This window comes from Somniosus microcephalus, chromosome 12 (genome assembly GCF_052327205.1).
Source record: "Somniosus microcephalus isolate GS21.2 chromosome 12, FLI_Smic_1.0, whole genome shotgun sequence".
Taxonomy (NCBI): domain Eukaryota; kingdom Metazoa; phylum Chordata; class Chondrichthyes; order Squaliformes; family Somniosidae; genus Somniosus; species Somniosus microcephalus.
Genome location: NC_140998.1, coordinates 227,395,957 through 227,417,756, shown reverse-complemented (window position 1 = coordinate 227,417,756; position 21,800 = coordinate 227,395,957). Strand labels below are relative to the sequence as shown.

The window sequence follows — 21,800 nt, the reverse complement described above, 5'->3', positions numbered from 1 at the left end:
AGGTTGGTAATCCAGCTAAAGAGTGTGCAGAATGTATCAGAAATGACTGAGCCGCAACTTTGAAAAGCACCTTTTTCCTGTGAGATCCCCAAATGCTGGTGAATTGTGTAATAGAGAAATGTCAGACCCTTTTAGTGCAGAAGAGGTGTAATCATGCTACAGAGGAGGCAAGTGTGGCAATATGTCCCTGACCACCAACACCATTGACCAGAAGCTGAATTTGACCAGAAGCTGAATTGGACCAGCCACATCAGCACCTTGGCTACAAGAATATGCCGAGGCTGGTTACTTTGCAACAAGTGGCTCACCTTCTGATCCCTCAAAGCCTATCCACCATTGGGAAGGTACTTCCTCCTTGAAAGTGGACCTGGTTTCCCTTTTATCATGCCGTGGAACTGCCTTTCTGTATATCAGCCGAGTTTTGTCGTGTCAGCACTCATGAGAGCATGTGGGGCATGTGCTACTCTGAATTGTTCCACAGGTTGGTAGGATATGGGTTTCAATATGTCAATTCCTAATCTCACAGACCAACGCCACACGCTGTCCAGCTGGACAGTGCTCACCATTAAATTTTCCAGTTCACGTATTACCTGGTACCTGAATAATTATGAAAGTTTGGAGATTGCAATATGAAAGCTTAAAACAAATTAAACATATAAATAATTCCTAAACCACAACACCCAAACTCTTTATAAACTATAACTTTGTTTACTCATTAGTTTGTTTCTATCTATATATTTTCAAATCAGCCAGATGGTGTGGGTGTTGCACTGTGTGATCTATTTGAATCATACCTTAAACTATGTTTTAAATAATTTTGTAAAGAAGCTGTCATTTATCTCTTGGCATAAATCAAAAGTAAATTTCACACATCTCTCCAGACTTGCCTACCAACCTACCAACTTGTGGGTAAACAGATATGTTAATTATAATCTGATATAGAAACATAGAAGATAGGAGCAGGAGTAGGCCATTCAGCCCCTCGAGCCTGCTCCGCCATTTAATGGCTGATCATTCAAATTCAGTACCCTGTCCCTGCTTTCTCTCCATATCCCTTGATCCCTTTAGCCTTGAGAAATATATCTAACTCCTTCTTGAATATATTTAATGAATTGGCCTCAACTGCCTTTTGTGGCAGAGAATTCCACAGGTTCACCACTCTCTGGGTGAAGAAATTCCTCCTCATCTCTGTCCTAAATGGCTTTCCCCTTATCTTTAGACTGTGACCCCTGGTTCTGGACTCCCCTGCCATCAGGAACATCCTTCCTGCATCTAGTCTGTCTAGTCCTGTTAGAATTTTATAAGTTTCAATGAGATCCCCTCTCATTCTTCTAAACTCCAGCGAATATGAGCCCAATCGACCCAATCTCTCTTCATATGTCATTCCTGCCATCCCAGCTATCAGTCTGGTGAATCGTCGCTGCACTCCCTCCATGGCAAGAACATTGTTCCTCAGATAAGGCGACCAAAACTGCACACAATACTCAAGGTGTGGTCTCACCAAGGCCCTGTACAACTGCAGCAAGGCATCCTTGCTCCTGTACTCGAATCCTCTCGCTATGAAGGCCAAAATACCATTTGCGTTCTTAAACGTCTGCTGCACCTGCATTCTTACCTACAGCGACTGGTGCACAAGGACACCCAGGTCTCATTGCACTTCCCCTTCTCCCAATCTATTGCCGTTCGGATAATAATCTGTCTTCCTGTTTTTGCCACCAAAGTGGATAACCTCGCATTTATCCACATTATACTGCATCTGCCATGCATCTGCCCAATCACCCAACCTGTCCAAATCATACTGGAGTTTCTCAGCATCCTCCTCACAGCACACACGCCTACCCAGCTTTGTGTCATCTGCAAACTTGGAGATATTACATCTAGTTCCCTCGTCTAGATCATTAATATATATTGTGAATAGCTGGGGTCCTCGAACCGATCCCTGCAATACCCCACTAGTCACTGCCTGCCACTCGGAAAAAGACCCGTTTATTCCAACGCTTTGCTTCTTGTCTGCCAACCAGTTCTCTACCCAAGTCAGTACCTTACCCCCAATCGCATGTGCTTTAACTTTACACGCTAATCTCTTATGCGGGACATTATCGAAAGCCTTCTGAAAGTCCAAATACACCACATCCACTGGTTCTCCCTTATCTATTTTACCAGTTACATCCTCAAAAAATTCCAGTAGATTACTCAAGCACGATTTACATTTTGTAAATCCATGTTGACTTTGTCCGATCCTGTCACTGTTTTCCAAATGCTCTGCTATTACATCTTTTATAATGGACTCTAGCATTTTCCCCACTACCGATGTCAGGCTTACCGGTCTATAATTCCCTGTTTTCTCTCTACCACCTTTTTTGAATAGTGGGGTTACATTAGCTACCCTCCAATCCATGGGAACTGTTCCAGAGTCTATAGAATTTTGGAAGATGACCAGCAATGCATCTACTATTTCTAGGGCCACTTCCTTAAGTACCCTAGGATGTAGATTATCAGGCCCTGGGGATTTATCGGCCTTCAATCCCATCAATTTCCCTAACACCATTTCCCTACAAATACTGATTTCATTCAGTTCCTCCCTCTCATTAGACCCTATGTTCCCCGACATCTCTGGGAGGTTATTTATGTTCTCCTTTGTGAAGAAAGAACCAAAATATGTATTTAATTGGTCTGCCATTTCTTTGTTCCCCATTATAAATTCCCCTGATTCTGACTGCAAGGGACCTACACTTGACTTCACCAATCTTTTTCTCTTCACATATCTATAGAAGCTTTTACAGTCAGTTTTTATGTTCCTGCAAGCTTACTCTCATACTCTATTTTCCCCCTCTTAATTAATCCCTTGGTCCTCCTTTGCTGAATCCTCAACTGCTCCCAATCCTCAGGTCTGCTGCTTTTTCTGGCCAATTTATATGTCCTCTCCTTGGATCTTATGCTATCCCTAATTTCCCTTGTTAGCCACGGTTGAGTCACCTTTTTTGTTTTATTTTTATGCCAAACAGGGATGAGCAAATTCTGTAGTTCATCCATGCGATCTTTAAATGTTTGCCATTGCCTATCCACCGTCAACCCTTTAAGAAATGTTCCCCAATTCATTCTAGCCAACTCGCACCTCATACCATCGTAGTTTCCTCGATTAAAATTCAGGACCCTAGTCTCTGAGTCAAATACTTCACTCTCCATCTTAATGAAGAATTCTATCATATTATGATCGCTTCGCCCCAAGGGGTCTCACACAACAAGATTGCTAACTAATCCTTTCTCATTACATAATACCCAGTCTAAGATGGCCTGATCTCCAGTTCCTCGACATATTGGTCCAGGAAACCATCCCGTATACACTCCAGGAATTCCTCCTCCACAGTATTGTTACTAATTTGGTTAGCCCATTCTATATGTAGATTAAAGTCACCCATGATAACTGCTGTGCCCTTATTGCACGCGTCTCTAATTTCCCATTTAATGCCATCCCCACCCTCAGCATTACTGTTTGGGGGTCTGTACACAACTCCCACTAACGTTTTCTGCCCCTTGGTATTTCTCAGCTCTACCCATACAGATTCCACATCATCAGAGCTAATATCCTTCCTTACTATTGTGTTAATCTCCTCTTTAACTAGCAATGCTACCCCACCTCCTTTTCCTTTTTGCCTTTCTTTCCTGAATATTGAATATCCCTGGATGTTGAATTTCCAGCCTTGGTCACCCTGGAGCCATGTCTCCGTAATCCCAATTATATCATATCTGTTTACATCTATTTGCACAGCTAATTCATCCACCTTATTACGAATGCTCCTCGCATTAAGACACAAAGCCTTCAGGCTTGTTTTTTTAACACTCTTAGACCTTTTAGAATTATTATTTACTGTTGCCATGTTTGATTTAAACCCTTGAGTTCTCTGACTTCCACTTTTGCTTTTCTCTTTCCTGTCTTTTGCTTCTATCCTTGCTTCTCTTTCCTCTGTCTCCCTGCACAGGTTCCCAACCCCCTGCCATTTTAGTTTAAACCCCCCCCCCCCCCCAAACAGCACTAGGAAACACTCCCCCTAGGACATCGGTCCGAGTCCTGCCCAGGTGCAAACCGTACAGTTTGTATTGGTCCCACCTCCCTGAGAACGAGTTCCAATGTCCCAGGAATTTGATTCCCTCCTCCTTGCACCATTCTTCTAGCCACGTATTCATCTGAAATATCCTTCTATTTCTACTCTGACTAGCACGTGGCACTGGTAGCAATCCTGAGATTACTACCTTTGAGGTCCTGTTTTTTAATTTACCTCCTAACTCCCTATATTCAGCTTTTAGGACCTCATCCCAGTTTATACCTATATCGTTCGTACCTATATGCACCACAATAACTGGCTGTTCACCCTCCCCCTCCAGAATGCCCTGCAGCCGCTCCGAGACATCCTTGACCCTTGCACCAGGGAGGCAACATACCATCCTGGAGTCTCGTTTGCGGCCGCAGAAATGCCTATCTATTCCCCTTACAATAGAATCCCCTATCACTATAGCTCTCCCGCTCTTTTTCCTCCTGTCCTGTGCAGCAGAACCACCCACGGTGCCAGGGAGTTGGCTGCTGCTGCCTTCCCCCGATAAGCCACCTCCCCCAACAATATCCAAAGCGGTATATCTGTTTGAGAGGGGGATGGCCACAGGGGACCCCTGCACTACCTGCCTGCGCCTACTACTCTGCCTGGTGGTCACCCATTCCCTTCCTGCCTGTGCAGCCATTAGCTGCGGTGTGACCAACTGATTAAGCGTGATATCCACGACGTCCTCAGCATCGCGAATGCTCCAGTATGTATCCATTCGCATCTCCAGTGCCGCAATGTTGTCTGTCAGTAGCTGCAGCTGGATACACTTCCCGCACACATGGTCATCAGGGACATAGGAAGTGTCCCTGATTTCCCACATGGCACAGGAGGAGCACGCCATGGGGCCAAGCGGTCCTGCCATGACTTACCCTTTAATTAATTCAAATTAATTTAAATCAAATCAATACCACTAATTACACTACAATTAAATGATATACTCAAGGGCCCTTGGTTACTCGCACTCCCCGATACACAACAGGGACCGTAGAAACTATAACCACAAAAATTAAGACCTTCTAAATTTTATAAACTATTAATCTTAACTGTCAAACTATGGAGTAGTATAAATACTCACCTGGCCGTACTCACCCAATCAGCTGCTTCCTCTTGGCCACGTCACTTTTGAATCGTGACTTGGCTCCGGAACGCCGCCGCCGGTCTGTGAGATTGGTAAGCCTTGTACCGCCGCTCTCTCCGCTCCCGACATTGGCCTCAATCAGCTCCCTCCCCTTATGCCTACGTCACTTTTGACTTCTGACGTCACTCTTTGAAAATTCTGCCGGTGCTGAGTTGGTATCCCCGCCGCCGCCTCGCCGCTCCTCCCAGGTCCGCACTGCCACCGCCGCTGCTGCTGCTGATAATTAATAATCTGATAATTGTGTTCTGTAATGCACTCCTTTCGTTAAGTAAAATATGCTAACTATCAAATTCTCTTTCATTTTAGATGGAAGTCCTTCAAAGGAAAGATTAAAACTCGGGGCAAGGATCCAAAGCCAAAAATATGGCAGCTGGTGACCACATCTCTGAAAAATGAATTGAAAGTAACTGAAATTGAGGAAAATAAAGAATTAAAGTCTGACTTCAGCAATATGATCAAAATGGTATGCTAGAATTTTGTATTTTGAGCTGAAATTTCCACCTGATAGGAAAACTCTTACTATCATCAGCTGGGCGCGTAGTAACTGGGAAAAGCAACATCCAGCGATTTTATCTGATCCCATTCATTTTCATTTTCTGACTGGGCTTAATCCTTTAACTAGACATCTTTCCTCATTTACTAGTGAATGCATGCTTAATTAAGATTTCTGAGCGAGAGTTTAATTAAGTTTGCATCCTACTTGCTAATGAGGGCCTGTGGTATTATTGAAGCATTTCCAAATCTTTGGGCAGAAAACTCACCCAGCATTACTTCCACCCATTCACATTGCACATTAAAGGTAAGCTGTGTGTGGAAGGGAGTTCTTAATGTGACCGAGAGATTTGCTTGGGTGTTTGGGGAGGGTTTTTATTTTCTGTTTTAATCAGAACATGTATGGTGATAGGAAAACAGCCAAATGAGTGTTTTGAAAATCACCTGAAAGCTGACTGTAGATAAATTATTTGTAAAAGTTCAACAGAACAGGAAAATCTTCAAAGAAGAGGGTCTGTATGAATAGGCTGTTAGAATACAAACTTTCACTGTAGCTCAGGGAGCGACAAATTCCAGTGGTCATGTTTTCAGCCGCCTAGGCCCTACATTCTGGAATTCCCTCTCTAAACACCTCCACTTTCCCTCTACTTTCGCTCCTCCTTTAAGACCTTCCTTATAACCTACCACTTTGACCAAGCTTTTAATCATCCCTCCTTCTTTGGCTCAGTGTTGATTTTTGTCCAATTGTGCCTCTGTAAATTGCGAAGATGCAATTTTCAATGTTAAAGGAGCTATACAAATGCCAGCTGTTGATATTAGTTGATTCTTCCATAATTTGACTGATAGCATAAAATGCCAGAAGTTATGGTGGAATTTGTGGAGTGACGGTGGGAATGTGCCAAAAGGGCCAAGAATTTTTGGTTCGAATGATAGCTGGAGTAGGAAGTAGAAAAATTTATACTGGTGCATCCGTTGAGGTTGGAAATAGCCTCAATGTTGGAGCAAAGTAGGAGGAGTTTTATTCTGTAGCTCGCCTGTGTTACAGTTGCCCTTTACTGCATGATGTTGACAATGGGGAAAGTATTCCATTCCACAATACTAACATCTCATACCTGGATGAGCCCAAAATAAAATAGAAAACAAAATATGAAATATTAAGATACTTAGGGCTCAATTTTGCCAGGCCCGAGGAGGCGGGAATGGAGGCGTGTGGGGTGTTAAAATTGCAAAAAGTGGCGGGCAAAAAGTGGCGGGCGGGCCCGACCCCGCCTCCATCCCGCCTCCAAGCAATTTTCCCAAATGCATGGTTTCTGATCCCGTCTCCGTCCCACCTCCAAGAGGCGGGATAGGCCCTTAAGGCCCTTAACAACCACTGAATTGCCTCTATAATCCCATTTTGAGAGGCCTTTCTGATTTTAACCCTTTTCCCACGTGATGCATGCCTCCTCTGAAACACGACGGTGAAACCTGGCGGTAGCACAATTGGATTGCTGACTATCAGCTGCAGCTCCACCATTAAATAGGAGGTTTGATCAGCCATCATTTGCAGGTGGCAGGACTTTGTTGTCTCAGGTCTGGGGGAACTTTTAGCAGGCATAACTATAGCTGTGGAAGTTTGGAGCCTGACACCCATCTCCAGTGTGACCTCCTGGGAAACCCCTCTCGCCACCTTGACTGAGCGCTTCCTCAACTGAGACATCTACCAGAAGCATGGGAACCATTTATTTCCTTTCCTGCTGGACATCAGATTCGGACGAAGACCAGCCGCGGCAGCAGCAGGAGCCTGAACAACAGCAGCACCAACAGCAGGAGCAACAACAGGAGCGCCAAGCTGCTGCTCACCCACCTGAAACTGCACAGGCCAGAAGGCACCAGCGCATGGAAGCCCGTCGGCGCAGGAGATACTCCCCAAACAGGGTCTACAGACAGAGGATCAGCTACCTCAACATGACAGAGCAGCAGTGCCAAAGGCAGCTCTGACTTTCGCGAGAGGTAGTGGGTGACATCTGCACAATGCTGCAACAAGACCTGGAGCCCAGAGGAGCAGGTGGACACCCCTTACCAGTGGCCGTCAAAGTCACCACCGCACTGAACTTTTTTGCCTCAGGCTCATTCCAGGGATCAGCAGCAGACATCAGCGGCATCTCCCAGGCGGCCGCACACACTTGCATCACGCAGGTAACCGATGCCCTTTTTGCCATCGCGCACAATCACATCCATTTCTCCAAGGATCAGCTAGTGTCACGGCGCGTGCGGTTGGATTAGCTAATCTGGCAGGTTTTCCAAGGGTGCAGGTCGTCGCTGACTGCACACATGTGGCCCTTAAGGCACCCCATCCCATTCCAGGTATTTTTGTCAACCGCAAGGACTTCCACTTCCTCAACGTACAGCTGGTGTGTGACCACAAGAAGGAAATTTTGCATGTTTGTGCCAAGTACCCTGGCAGTTGCCATGACTCCTTCATACTGCGCCAGTCTAGTGTGCCTCCGCTCTTCAGTCCGCCAGACCAACTTAACGGATGGCTACTTGGAGACAAGGGCTATCCCCTGAAGACGTGGCTAATGACGCCGTTGAGGAGCCCATCCAATGAAGCTGAGGAGAGCTACAACTACAGTTACATTTCCACCAGGTCCATAATCGAGCAAACCATAGGCTTGCTGAAGATGCGCTTCAGATGCCTGGATAGATCAGGTGGAGCCCTGCAGTACTCAGCAGCCAGGGTCTCCAGAATCGTCGTGGTTTGCTGCGCACTTCACGACATGGCACAGCATCGTGGCTTGCAGATTCCTGAGGACCAAGTGGCCCCTCACATATCCTCCTCAGATGAGAAGGAGCAGGAGGAGGAGACCGAAAACAAACATCGTGCAGAGGCCCATCAACCAGCGGCAGCAGTATGCGAGAATATTGCTGCCTGGGATGCAAGGAACACACTCATCTTGGCCAGATTTGCTTAGCCTAGCCAATCAAGCACTTTTGCCTCGCAGCTTCTTACCAGAGCATCGACAATGGCCAAGAACCAGCAGATTCCTAGCACTCTGACCACCATACTGACAATTACAAGTAATCCTAAGCCCTCAATGTGGAAGTCCCATTAGCGAAATGACACACGCCACAACTGCAACAGTTGCCGTCAGAATTTTTAAATATCACATTTCACCCAAGTGACTACCCTTGTGACTATTTGTGCAGTATCTTTCTCTTACGCATGCTCCTACGTGGTGGTTCCTGCTTGGCATCAGCAGATGTGGAGGCCCCTTGCTCACTTTCTTGCTGCTCGTGTTTTGACACCTTTGGCAGGCGTCCTCTGGGGTTGCGAACTTTTGAGGGCTCGGCAACAGTCTGCTGCTCCTGCGGCTGTGCAAGGGTTGAGACGCCGATCTCAGTTGGGTGGGGACTCTGGTGGGGCTCTGACCGAGGACTTGGCAGTGGCATGGAAGTGTGAGCGCTTGGAGAGGAGCCCCCACTTCCTTGTTCTCTGCCACCAACATCCCTCTCATGGGTCAGGTCCACCTCAGCACTTGCAAGTGGCTTCAGAGCACCTTGCTGCACATCAGCGGGCCATGAGGACCTGTATCTGCACTGGCAGTCCTACTCAGAAGGACTTCCATGAAGGTCTGGTTTCTCTGTTCAATAGCTGACCATCGCTCCTCCAGAGATGTCAGTCTATTCTGAAACTCACCATGTTTTCTACACTCTAGCGACTTAGCTCCTCCATGGCTGTAGCCATCCTCTCGTCTACTGTAGCCATCCTTTCCACGGAGGTTGCCATCCTTTCCGTAGTGCTGTGTGCATTCGCCAATGACTCCACAAAGGCTCTGCTCATGTTCGCGATGGACTCCTCCATTCGCTCCACACTCACAGCGACCCTGGAGACAAAACCTGCCAGAGACTCCTGCTCCTGTTCCTGGAGTTCCAGCACCGCTGTTCTCCTGGATGGACCCAGAGGCAGAGGGTCGACATGCACCTGAGCCGAGCTGGGAGAGTCCTGTGCCCTCCGACTAGGACTCTCCACTGCTGTTCCTGTCTCCACAATCTGCTGATGCTCACTTGTGAGCTGTGATACATCAGGTGACATCACTAGTCTATCTCGCGATGGTCCCATTAAGGTGTGAGTGTCTGCGCTGGTGCTGGGTTGGCTGAATTCTGCTGACGCTGCGCCCTCAGAGGTTGCAGCTTCCTCTGAGAAGTCTGGAGGCTCAGGCTGTTCCTCCTGGATAGTGGGGACGGATGCTTGCGATGGTCCTGTGGGGGAGTAAAGGAAAGAGTCAGAGATGTGAGGCTAAGGTTACATGCACATTGCATATTGCAGATGATCATAAGTCCATCTGTTAGAGCTTCAGAATCATTATCAGCGACTCATGCAATGTCAATGAGAGAGATGAAAAACTATTCTGTCACCAGCTTTCTCTGATGCACCCGTCTGTCCGCCCCCCACTTGTGCATCATCCTCGAGTCCCACGATCTCCAGGACCGTCTCCTCCCAAGGGGTGAGGTGGGCTACTGAGGGTGGCCCTCCTCCTGTCCTCGCTCTTTCCCTCTTATTGTGAGCTCTCTTTTCCTGCAATGAGGGAGACAAGTGGAGTTTGAGTGAGAATGAAGGAGTGAGTGTAGAGAATCCAAAGCATAGATGCTTAGAAGGAGACAAAGTTGGAGTGAGGTGGCAAGACCAAGGGCCCTCCCTGTGTTTTGTAAGTTGTTTTCATAGCATCACAGTGATAGGGAGTGTGAGGGCTGCAGAGTCGAAGAGTTAGGTGATTGTGACCATAGAGAGAGAGGGAATGGGTAAGGGTGCAGGGATGTCAGTGTCAAATGGGATAGAGTCATAGAGTTATACAGCACGGATAGAGGCCCTTCGGCCCATCGTGTCCGCGCCGGCCATCAAGCCCTGTCTAATCTAATCCCATATTCCAGCATTTGGTCCATAGCCTTGTATGCTATGGCATTTCAAGTGCTCATCCAAATGCTTCTTAAATGTTGTGAGGGTTCCTGCCTCCACAACCCTTTCAGGCAGTGAGTTCCAGACTCCAACCACCCTCTGGGTGAAAAAGTTCTTTCTCAAATCCCCTCTAAACCTCCCGCCCTTTACCTTGAATCTATGCCCCCTAGTTATTGACCCTTCTACTAAGGGAAAAAGCTCCTCAGTATCCATCCTATCTATGCCCCTCATAATTTTGAACACCTCAATCATGTCCCCCCTCAGCCTCCTCTGCTCCAAGGAAAACAAACCCAATCTGCCCAGTCTCTCTTCATAGCTGAAGCGCTCCAGCCCTGGTAACATCCTGGTGAACCTCCTCTGCACCCTCTCCAAAGCGTTCACATCCTTCCTGTAGTGTGGCGACCAGAACTGCACACAGTATTCCAGCTGTGGCCTAACCAGTGTTTTATACAGCTCCATCATAACCTCCTTGCTCTTATATTCTATGCCTCGGCTAATGAAGGCAAGTATCCCATATGCCTTTTTTACCACCTTATCCACCTGTTCCGCCGCCTTCAGGGATCTGTGTACTTGCACACCCAGATCCCTCTGACCCTCCGTCTTGCCTAGGGTCTTACCATTCATTGTGTATTCCCTTGCCTTGTCAGTCCCCCCAAAGTGCATCACCTCGCACTTTTCCGGGTTAAATTCCATTTGCCACTGTTCCGCCCATCTGACCAACCCATCTATATCATCCTGCAGACTGAGGCTACCCTCCTCACTATTTACCACCCTACCAATTTTTGTATCATCCACGAACTTACTGATCATACCTTTTACATTCATATCCAAGTCATTAATGTAGACCACAAACAGCAAGGGACCCAGCACCGATCCCTGTGGTACCCCACTGGCCACAGGCTTCCAGTCACAAAAACAACCTTCGACCATCACCCTCTGCCTTCTGCCACTAAGCCAGTTTTGTATCCAATGTGCCAAGGCACCCTGGATTCCATGGGCTCTTACCTTCTTGACCAGTCTCCTGTGCAGGACTTTATCGAAGGCCTTACTGAAATCCATGTATACCACATCCACTGCGTTACCCTCATCCACACACCTAGTCACCCCCTCAAAAAATTCAATCAAATTAGTCAGACATGATCTTCCCTTGACAAAGCCATGTTGACTATCCCTGATTAATCCTTGCCTCTCCAAGTGGAGACAAATTTTGTCCCTCAGAATTTTTTCCAAAAATTTTCCTACCACTGATGTTAGGCTCACTGGCCTGTAGTTCCCCGGTTTTTCCCTACTTCCCTTCTTGAATAATGGTACTACATTAGCGGTTCTCCAGTCCTCTGGCACATCCCCTGTGGCCAGAGAGGTCCTGAATATATGTGTTAGAGCCCCCGCAATCTCTTCCTTTGCCTCACACAGCAGCCTGGGATACATTTCGTCCGGGCCTGGGGATTTATCCATTTTTAGGTCAGCTAAAACCGCCAATACCTCCTCCCTCTCGATGTTAATATGTTCGAGCATATCACAGTCCCCCCGCCCTATTTCTATGTCTACATCGTCCTTCTCCATAGTGAAAACAGATGCAAAAAATTCATTTAGAACCCCTCCTACATCTTCCGGCTCCACACACAGATTGCCACTTTTGTCCCTAATGGGCCCTATTTTTTCCCTAGTTATCCTCTTACCCTTAATATACTTATAAAACATCTTAGGATTTTCCTTTATTTTGCTCGCCAGTGTTATTTCATGGTCCCTCCTTGATCTCCTAATTTCTTGTTTAAGTATCCCCCTGCACTTTTTATACTCCTCTAGGGCTTCCTCCGTCTTTAGCCTTTTGTATCTGCCAAAAGCCCTCCTTTTTTTCCTAATCCATTCTCGTATATCCCCTGACATCCAAGGTTCCCTGTGGTTTTTGGAACCACCCTTGACCTTTACGGGAACATGTTGCCATTGTATGATCTCAATCTCCCTTCTGAAAGCCTCCCATTGCTCCGATGCGGAATTTCCTACAAGTAGCTGATCCCAGTCCATTTTGGCCAGATCCTGCCTTATCCTATTAAAATCGGCCTTCCCCCAATTTAGAACCTTTATTTCCGGCCCATCCCTGTCCTTTTCCATGACCACCTTAAATCTCACCATATTATGGTCACTGTCACCAAAGTGCTCACCTACTAGCACTTTTTCCACTTGGCCGGCCACATTCCCTAGAATTAGGTCCAGTACCGCCCCCTCTCTTGTAGGACTTTCTACATGCTGGCTCAAAAAGCTCTCCTGGATGCACTTTAAGAATTCTACACCCTCTGAGCCTTTCACACTCTGACTATCCCAGTTAATATTGGGGAAGTTGAAATCCCCCATTATTATTACCCTATTATTTGCACATTTCTCTGAGATTTGCCTACATATCTGTTCCTCTATCTCCCCCTGACTGTTTGGAGGCCTATAGTACACTCCCAGCAAAGTGCTTGCCCCCTTTTTGTTTTTAAGCTCCACCCATATGGCCTCATTAGAGGAACCTGCTAATATATCATCCCTCCTTACTGCAGTAATTGACTCCTTAATTAATATTGCGACACCCCCTCCTCTTATACCTCCCCCTCTGTCTCGCCTGAAGATTCTGTACCCTGGAATATTGAGCTGCCAGTCTTGCCCCTCCCTCAACCATGTCTCCGTGATAGCAACAATATCATACTCCCATGTGTTTATCAACACCTTCAGTTCATCCACCTTATTTGCAAGACTCCTTGCATTAAAATAGGTGCCATCCAACCTTGCCCTTATATATTTGCCCTGTCTACCAAGCTGACTTGTTTTTTTCTCTATAATTGGCAGCACATCACCCCCTATTTCAGCTCCCCTCTGTATCCCATCCCCCTGCCAAGTTAGTTTAAACCCCCCCCAACAGTGCTAGCAAACCTCCCCGCAAGGATATTTGTCCCGCTCTGGTTCAGGTGCAACCCGTCCGACTTGTACAAGTCCCACCTTTCCCAGAAGCAGGCCCAGTGATCCAGGAAAGTAAAACCCTCCCCCCTACACCAACTCTTTAGCCACGCATTCATCTGCTCTATCCTCCTATTCCGATACTCACTAGCACGTGGCACTGGGAGTAATCCAGAGATTACAACCTTTGAGGTCCTGCTCTTTAATCTGTTACCTAGCTCCCTAAATTCTTGATGCAGGACCTCATCCCCCTTCCTACTTATGTCGTTGGTCCCAATGTGGACCACGACCTCTGCCTGCTCACCCTCCCCCTTAAGAATGCCCTGTAGCCGCTCAGTGACATCCATGACCCTGGCCCCAGGGAGGCAACAAACCATCCTGGAGTCACGTTTGCGGCCACAGAAACGCCTATCTGTTCCCCTTACGATAGAATCCCCTACCACTATTGCTCTCCCACTCTTTTTCCTCCCTTTCTGAGCAGCAGAAGCATCCCTGGTGCCAGGAAGCTGGCTGCTGCTGCCTTCCCCTGGTGAGTCATCCCCCTCAACAGTATCCAACTTGGTATACCTGTTTGAAAGGGGGATGTCCGCAGGGGTTCCCTGCACTTCCTGCCTGCCTCTGTTGCTCCGCCTGATGGTCACCCAATTTCTTTCTGCCTGTGCAGCCCTACTCTGCGGTGTGAACAACTCACTAAATGTGCTATCCATGACCCTCTCAGCATCGCGCATGCTCCAAAACTCATCCACCCGCAGCTCGAGCGCCGCAATGCGGTCTACAAGTAGCTGCAGCTGGATGCATTTCCCGCACACATGGTCGTCAGGGACACTGGCAGCGTCCCTGACTTCCCACATGGAGCAAGAGGAGCAGAACACGGGTCTGAGCTCTCCTGCCATGACTTACTCCTTTAATTAATTTTAAAATTTATTCAACACCCCAGTTACAGGTATACTCTGGGGCGCTTTATTTACCAACTGTCCCCACTACAACACAGAGACCCTAGAAATTTAACACCACAGAATTCAAGCTTGTATTGAAAAGAGAGAAATACTCACCAACCAATCACTTACCTGCTTCCTGCTGACGTCACACTTGGATTACTTTTTACCTCTCTCCCGGAACCTGGATTGGTATGCCTCTGGTTGCTCCCTCTTATACTCCGCCGCCTCGGGCTGCTCCCGCGCAGGTCCGCTGCTTCTCCGGTCTCGGGGCTGTGGGCCTCGGTGCCTCTGGTTGCTCCCTCTTATACTCCGCCGCCTCGGGCTGCTCCCGCGCAGGTCCGCTGCTTCTCCGGTCTCGGGGCTGTGGGCCTCGGTGCCTCTGGTTGCTCCCTCTTATACTCCGCCGCCTCGGGCTGCTCCCGCGCAGGTCCGTTGCTTCTCCGGTCTCGGGGCTGTGGGCCTCGGTGCCTCTGGTTGCTCCCTCTTATACTCCACCGCTTCGGGCTGCTCCCGCGCAGGTCCGCTGCTTCTCCGGTCTTGGGGCTGTGGGCCTCGGTGCCTCTGGTTGCTCCCTCTTATACTCCGCCGCCTCGGGCTGCTCCCGCGCAGGTCCGCTGCTTCTCCCGTCTCGGGGCTGTGGGCCTCGGTGCCTCTGGTTGCTCCCTCTTATACTCCGCCGCCTCGGGCTGCTCCCGCGCAGGTCCGCTGCTTCTCCGGTCTCGGGGCTGTGGGCCTCGGTGCCTCTGGTTGCTCCCTCTTATACTCCGCCGCCTCGGGCTGCTCCCGCGCAGGTCCGCTGCTTCTCCGGTCTCGGGGCTGTGGGCCTCGGTGCCTCTGGTTGCTCCCTCTTATACTCCGCCGCCTCGGGCTGCTCCCGCGCAGGTCCGCTGCTTCTCCGGTCTCGGGGATGTGGAGGAAGAGGTTGCTAAAGCTGAGTGCTAGTGAGGAGAGGCAGTGGGGATCAGATTGAGGGTGATGGGAAAGTCATACTTACTTTTCCAGTGCGCTGAAGGTCATGAAACCTCTTCCTGCACTGAAGCCAGGTTCTGCGGATCAGTGACAACGAGTTGACCTCCTGGGCCACCTGGATCCACACAGCCTTCGTCTGCTGGGGAGGCTTCTTCCTCCCTGAAGAAGGGAAGAGCACCTCCTTATTAGCTCTTGCTCCCTCCACCAAAGCTTGCAGGGAAACGTCATCAAATCTGGGAGCAGACTTAGGTCTCCCGCTGCTCATTTTGCCTCCAGGTCCCTCTCACAGCAAAGGCCAAAAGGTTGGCAGTCTGCAGAAGAAGCAAGGCTTCTTGCAGACCTTAAATGCAGCAGCAATGATGACGTTATCGGAGGCGAGTTTCAGACTGAAAAAACTAATTGGGCCATGGGTTCTTATGCTGGAACTCAGTTGCCCAATTAGATGAAAATCGCATCATTCTCCCACATCGATTTGGAATCGGGTGGATAACACGAAAAGCGGATGACATGACCCCAGCCCGCCCCATGACAAAACCGAGCCCTTAGAATGGGCCCACCCTATGTCGCAGTGTATAAGTTCACTGAGTACTGAAGCACTGTGCAATGCAAATCATTAGGTTCCAGGTTTGAGTCTTAGTTTGTGCTGAAGGCAAATCTCAGCCAAGGTGTGAGTGAGGTACCACAATTGTCCTTGTTATTTACAGGTGAGGGAAGAGAAAAATCGATCACTAATCAACATCCCCTGTTGGATGTGCATATGTGGATTTCAGGCAAAGATAGGATCAGGAAGGGCTCTGATGGCCCTGTTATAAATCTCATCATTCATCAAGAAACTACTTGTGAAATAACGCTGGACGGCCAACTGGTGGCACCGTCCAAGGAGTATAAATACTCGGTCGTCGGCCAAGTTTTCCATGGACATTTTGTAAGACAAGGAACTAGTGAAGTACAACTCGACCTCCATGTTCTGAAACAAGTTGATTAAAGCCTTGCTTTATGCTCAAACCAAGTGCGTAGTGAGTTTTATTACGTCAGGCCCTATAACGAAACATCCCCAAAATCCACAACAGGATATGCAGCCTGGTGTAAGTGATAGGATGTTCCCACCCAGAACCTGTCCCGCTGACCCTGCCAAGGAGAGATCTATTGATTTAAATATTGCCAACAGGAACCCACCTGCCCCAAAGGCTGCATACTGCAGCAGAAGACTTTTGCCCCCTCCCCAGAAAGTGGAAGTAACTGCCTGCCAGGCCACAATTCAGAACCTGGATTCCAGGTCTACCTCACTTGTGCCATCTGCTCCGCCACTGAGTGGCCACGGACAATGGGAACACCCTTGCCGGATGTCCCAGATCCCTCACTCTCCTATGCCACTGGAATTTAGAACGTTAAGGGATGATTTGATCAAAGTTTTCACGATATTAAGGAGAACAGACAGGGTAGATAGAGATAGAGATAGCTATTTCCGCCGGTGAGGAGTCTAGGACTAGGGGGCATAGTCTAAAATTAGAGCTGGACATTTCAGGAGTGTAATTAGGAAACACTTCTACACACAAATGGTGGTAGAAGTTTGGAACTCTCTACCACAAATGGCAGTTGATGGTAGATCAATTGTTAATTTTAAATCTGAGCGCGATGGATTTCTGTTAACCAAAGGTATTAAGGGATATGGGGCAAAGGTGGGTAGGTGGAGTTAGATCACAGATCAGCAATGATCTCATTGAATGGTAGAACAGGCTCAAGGGGCTAAATGGCCTACTCCTGTTCCTATGTTCCTATGAATCAGCTGGCAGGTTGGTCTGAAGTTGTGGCCTCCTGTTGCTTCCCCTTGAGCTGCTCTGGGTTGCTACTCATGGTGATATCACAGATTGCCAGTGCAGAGTGGAAGCCTGATCTCACAGGCCTTCCAGCAGATAAGGAAGTTTACCATTTTTATATAAAATAAATCATATTTTGATGAGTGCTTTTTAAGTTTAGGTTAACAACATTTTTCAGACTTTTTGTCAGTGATGTTACATTTTTCAAAGAGAATATAACTTTTTAACACACAATGTAGACGTACCATTGTTTTCTTTTTAATAACACAGAAGAGTAGCGATAGTAATTGTGATTCTGTGAACAGTTCTCTGTGACTGTGTGGCAAGGAATCACTTTTATTATAGTAGTAGGCAGGTTTTTGAATGCAATGGTTGATTGCTGAAACATCATAACCCAATGTACAGTCTCAAAAATAGTGCTAAGGCAGTGGAATTTTTGTTTAAGTTTGGAGGATTTTTTGCTGTCACTGTGAGCAAGATTTCACAGAATTACATATAATGTACAGCACAGGAACAGGCCATTCGGCCCAACTGGTCCATGCAGGTTTTTATGCTCCACATGAGCCTCCTCCCACCCTACTACATCGAACCCTATCAACATATCCTTCTAGTATGGAGATTTCTGACAATATAGATGTTAAATGTTAAGCTTTCCTGCTGGTTGGGACTCACAATATGCATACACCCCTGGGGTCATATTTGACAAAGTGAAAAAAATATATTGAGTTATTGTTACATGGGGCTAGAAATTGGCCTCCTTTGCGCCTCCCATTAGCGCCTCCAGATAACGGGGCGCTAATGGCTTACCGACCGGGCGCGGCGAAATTACCGATGCCCACGAACTTGCATGGCGGGTTAGCATTGGCATCATCCGCTGCGCAGCGCCCCGTTATCGCCCCGGATCTTAAATTCGTTTCCGCTCCCTGCAGCATTGCCGTGCATCAATAATGGCAGCTGCAGGAGGCATTGTCACCGTGGATGGCCGCTTGGGGAGCACTAATTAAAGGCAGTGGTGGTCAGGTAGGCCAAAATGTTGTTATCACCCCAGTGTGCTGTTTTTTAATTTTTTTCATCCCACGATTGATCAGCCCTGCACTCTGAGTCCTTGGGGCTGCTCTTCGCGGATCGCAGGTGCCGTCGCCGACCATTCCCAGCCTTACCTTGAAATGACCTCAGCATTGGCCCTTCCCTTTAAGGGAGGGAAGGAGCCTGTGAATACGGCAGTGCTGCACAGGACATTGTGCAGCGCTCTGCCGCTACTGCCCCTCTTGCTCCATTTAGCGCTCCAAGGAACGTGGTAGCGCTTGATTTAGTGTTCCACTTCCCTCCTGGAGCGCTAAACCGGAGGTTTGTGTCGGATTCAATTTTGTAGCGCCCGGCGATACTATTGCGCTCCCGCAAAAGTTATTGCCCCAAACAGGGCGCTACGCAATTTCTAGCCCTTGGTAGTTAAACATAAACCACTTTCTGCATCTATAGTACACCTTCTCAAGAGTGACTAGAGGTGGGTAATAAATGTCGGCTTTGTCAGCGATGCTCACATCCCAAGAATGAATTTAAAAAATTCCTACATTCTGAAATTCATAGGGACACTGGGAACGCTAAAACTAGCGAGTAATTTTGCAAAGCTCCACTATATGGAATCTCAGTTGGGCTGTTGGACAGAGATATTGTCCAGAGATCATGGGACCGATTTTCATTATTGGCACAGCAATTGTGTCACCTGCTCGATGTGGAGCCAGATTTGGAAGGCAATTTGCCGATTGAGGGAGAGGCAAAATCTTGTAGCTTCTCCTTCATGGGACCTCAGGTTTCCTGCATTAATGAGGTGCCACCTGAAGCAGGTTAGAAAGTGGAATTCTCAATGTCACAGGAGCAGATCATCTGCTCATCCTCTTGAAATTTATGAAGCATGGGCAATGTTTTACGGTGAGGAATAAGTGTGTTATGTAAAACATATAAACAAATAATAGGAAAACTTATACTCATGTTAACTGTCGATCTTTTTAACTTGTGGATAATAATGGTTATTTGGAGAGCAGTAAGATTTTTTAAATATTTCTGTTTCCTACATTTTTTATATAAACAGGCAATTATGATTAGATTTTTACCCATTTTACAGAGTGAATACACACTGAAGACATACACAGTTTAGCTCATTCAATAAGGAAACATTACTAATTCATCTATAAATTGTGAGATTTGTACACTGGCAGGGAGCTTCGTCCACTGTCAGCACAAATGATGAAAAATTGTAGGTATCACATGCACAAATTTTCAATTTGCTCTGCCAGTTGGCGAGGCTCCCTGCAACACCAATAGTTAACACCCCTGATGTCCAGATTATGTTATAAATGATGACTGACAGTGGATGTATTTATTTTCAGGTTGACGCTGCACTGAAGGGTACAAGAACCACATCTTGAGTCACATTCAGGATGAGGGCGATGGTGGCAAGGCTGCATTTATTACCCATCGCAAATTTCCTTGAGAAAGTAGTGATGTGCACTGCACTGAATTCTCAGCCTAGATAATGTGCTGCACTCAGAGTGGGACTTAAACCCATAACCTTAGATATAATCACATGGTATAGAAAAGATTTAAATTGTGATTATTTCCTCCAAGTTTGGAATTTCTAACATTAGCTAGCTAGAAGTACTTTATATTGATAGTACTTTTTCTTTGCACTGCTTTTGCTTCAGGATTTTTTAATTTTTATACGGCAAGAGAGACTGAAAGTTTGTAGATTAGAGGGACTTGGTTGATAGGAGACTGGAAATTGCTCATTCCCTATTGAACAATGGAATATTTATCACTTTTCTGGACTGGGATCAGAGAACTCAAATTTACAGAATTTATAAGAGCACTTGTAGCTACAAGTTTTCAGATCCACAGCGGTGGCAAGGCTTGCTTTACTTACTGTGGGCGTGATCTTTGTATTTGGTTTCTTTTGGTCCTGATAATCAAAGATTTAAAAATGTTACTAAGTGTGGATGTGCACTTTTCATATACAATGGATCAGCGACACATTATGAAATGTCTTTTTAATACTCATTTTGATTTGTTAAGTAGTTTAGATGTTAGAAGAAAGGCAGTTAGGAAGATTGCAATACCAAGGATTTAATGTTAACAGGATGTACTCATCCTAGGTTTGCAATTCAGGGGAACAGAAGTTCTGTTACAAGATTTTTCACTGAAGTGAGTAAAGGAAATAACTAAGCTTCTGGTGATTTATACAGTTCTACTAAAACATTATGACGTTATATAGAATGCTTTCTGTTTCATAGTTGAGATCAGGAAAAGACATCTGTTTACATTAAGGGTGATCACTATATGTCTGGCTTATTTTCTTTCTGTTAACAATTAAAAAAATGAATCTACCTTAAGCATGGATGTCTGTCTTTCACTTAGAAATTCAAACAGTGCGTGTCATTCTGAAGACCTTTTTTATATTTGTACATGGGATGTGGGTGGCACTGGCAAGACTGCGTTCATTGCCCATCCCTAGACAGTGATGGTAGGCCTTTTCCTTGAACTGCTGCAGTCCTTGTGGTGATGGCGCTCTCACAATGGTTTATACAGTATAGGGAATCCCAGGATTTTGACCCCGTGATTCTGAAGCAACAGCATTAAATGTCCAAGTGTGACTTGGAGCAGATAGTTTAATTGGCCATTGATCTCATTACAATTTGTGAGACCTTGCTGTGTAAGAACATAGAACATAAGGACATAAGACATAGGAGCAGGAGTAGGCCATTCAGCCCCTCTAGCCTACTCCGCCATTCAATAAGATCATGGCTGATCTGATCTTGGCCTCAACTCCACTTCCCCGCCCGCTCCCCATAACCCTCGACTCCCTTATCGTTCAAAAATCTGTCTCTCGCCACCTTAAATATATTCAATGACCTGGCCTCCACAGATCTCTGGGATAGAGAATTCCAAAGATTCACGACCCTCTGAGAGAAGAAATTCCTCTTCATTTCCGATTTAACAGGGTTTCCCCTTATTCTGAAATTATGCCTCTTAGTTCTAGATTCCCCCACGAGGGGAAACATCCTCTCTGCATCTACCCTGTCAAGCTCATTCAGAATCTTATATGTTTCAATAAGATCCCCTCTCATTCTTCTAAACTCCAATATATAGGCCCAACCTGCTCAACCTTTCTTCATAAGACAACCCCTTCATCTCCAGAATCAACTTCGTGAACCTTCTCTGAACTGCCTCCAATGCAAGTATATCCTTCCTTAAGTAAGGAGACCAAAACTGTACGCATACTCCAGGTGTGGTCTCACCAACGTCCTGTACAGTTGTAACAGGACTTCCCTACTTTTATACTCCATTCCTTTTGCAATAAAGGCCAACATTCCATTTGCCTTCCTAATTACTTGCTGTACCTGCATGCTAACTTTTTGTGATTCATGTACAAGGACCCCCAGATCCCTCTGTACCTCAGCATTTTGTAATCTCTCCCCATTTAAA

The 21,800-nt window shown here is 46.8% G+C and overlaps 1 long non-coding RNA gene across 1 annotated transcript; it reads left to right on the top strand.

The window, feature by feature from the left end:
• The first annotated feature begins 60 nt into the window (after positions 1–60).
• Positions 61–20,707, top strand: LOC147110226 (uncharacterized). Its single transcript, XR_015080404.1, has 2 exons — positions 61–5,698; positions 19,709–20,707. It is a non-coding gene; the product is annotated as an uncharacterized LOC147110226 (long non-coding RNA).
• The last annotated feature ends 1,093 nt before the right edge of the window (positions 20,708–21,800 follow it).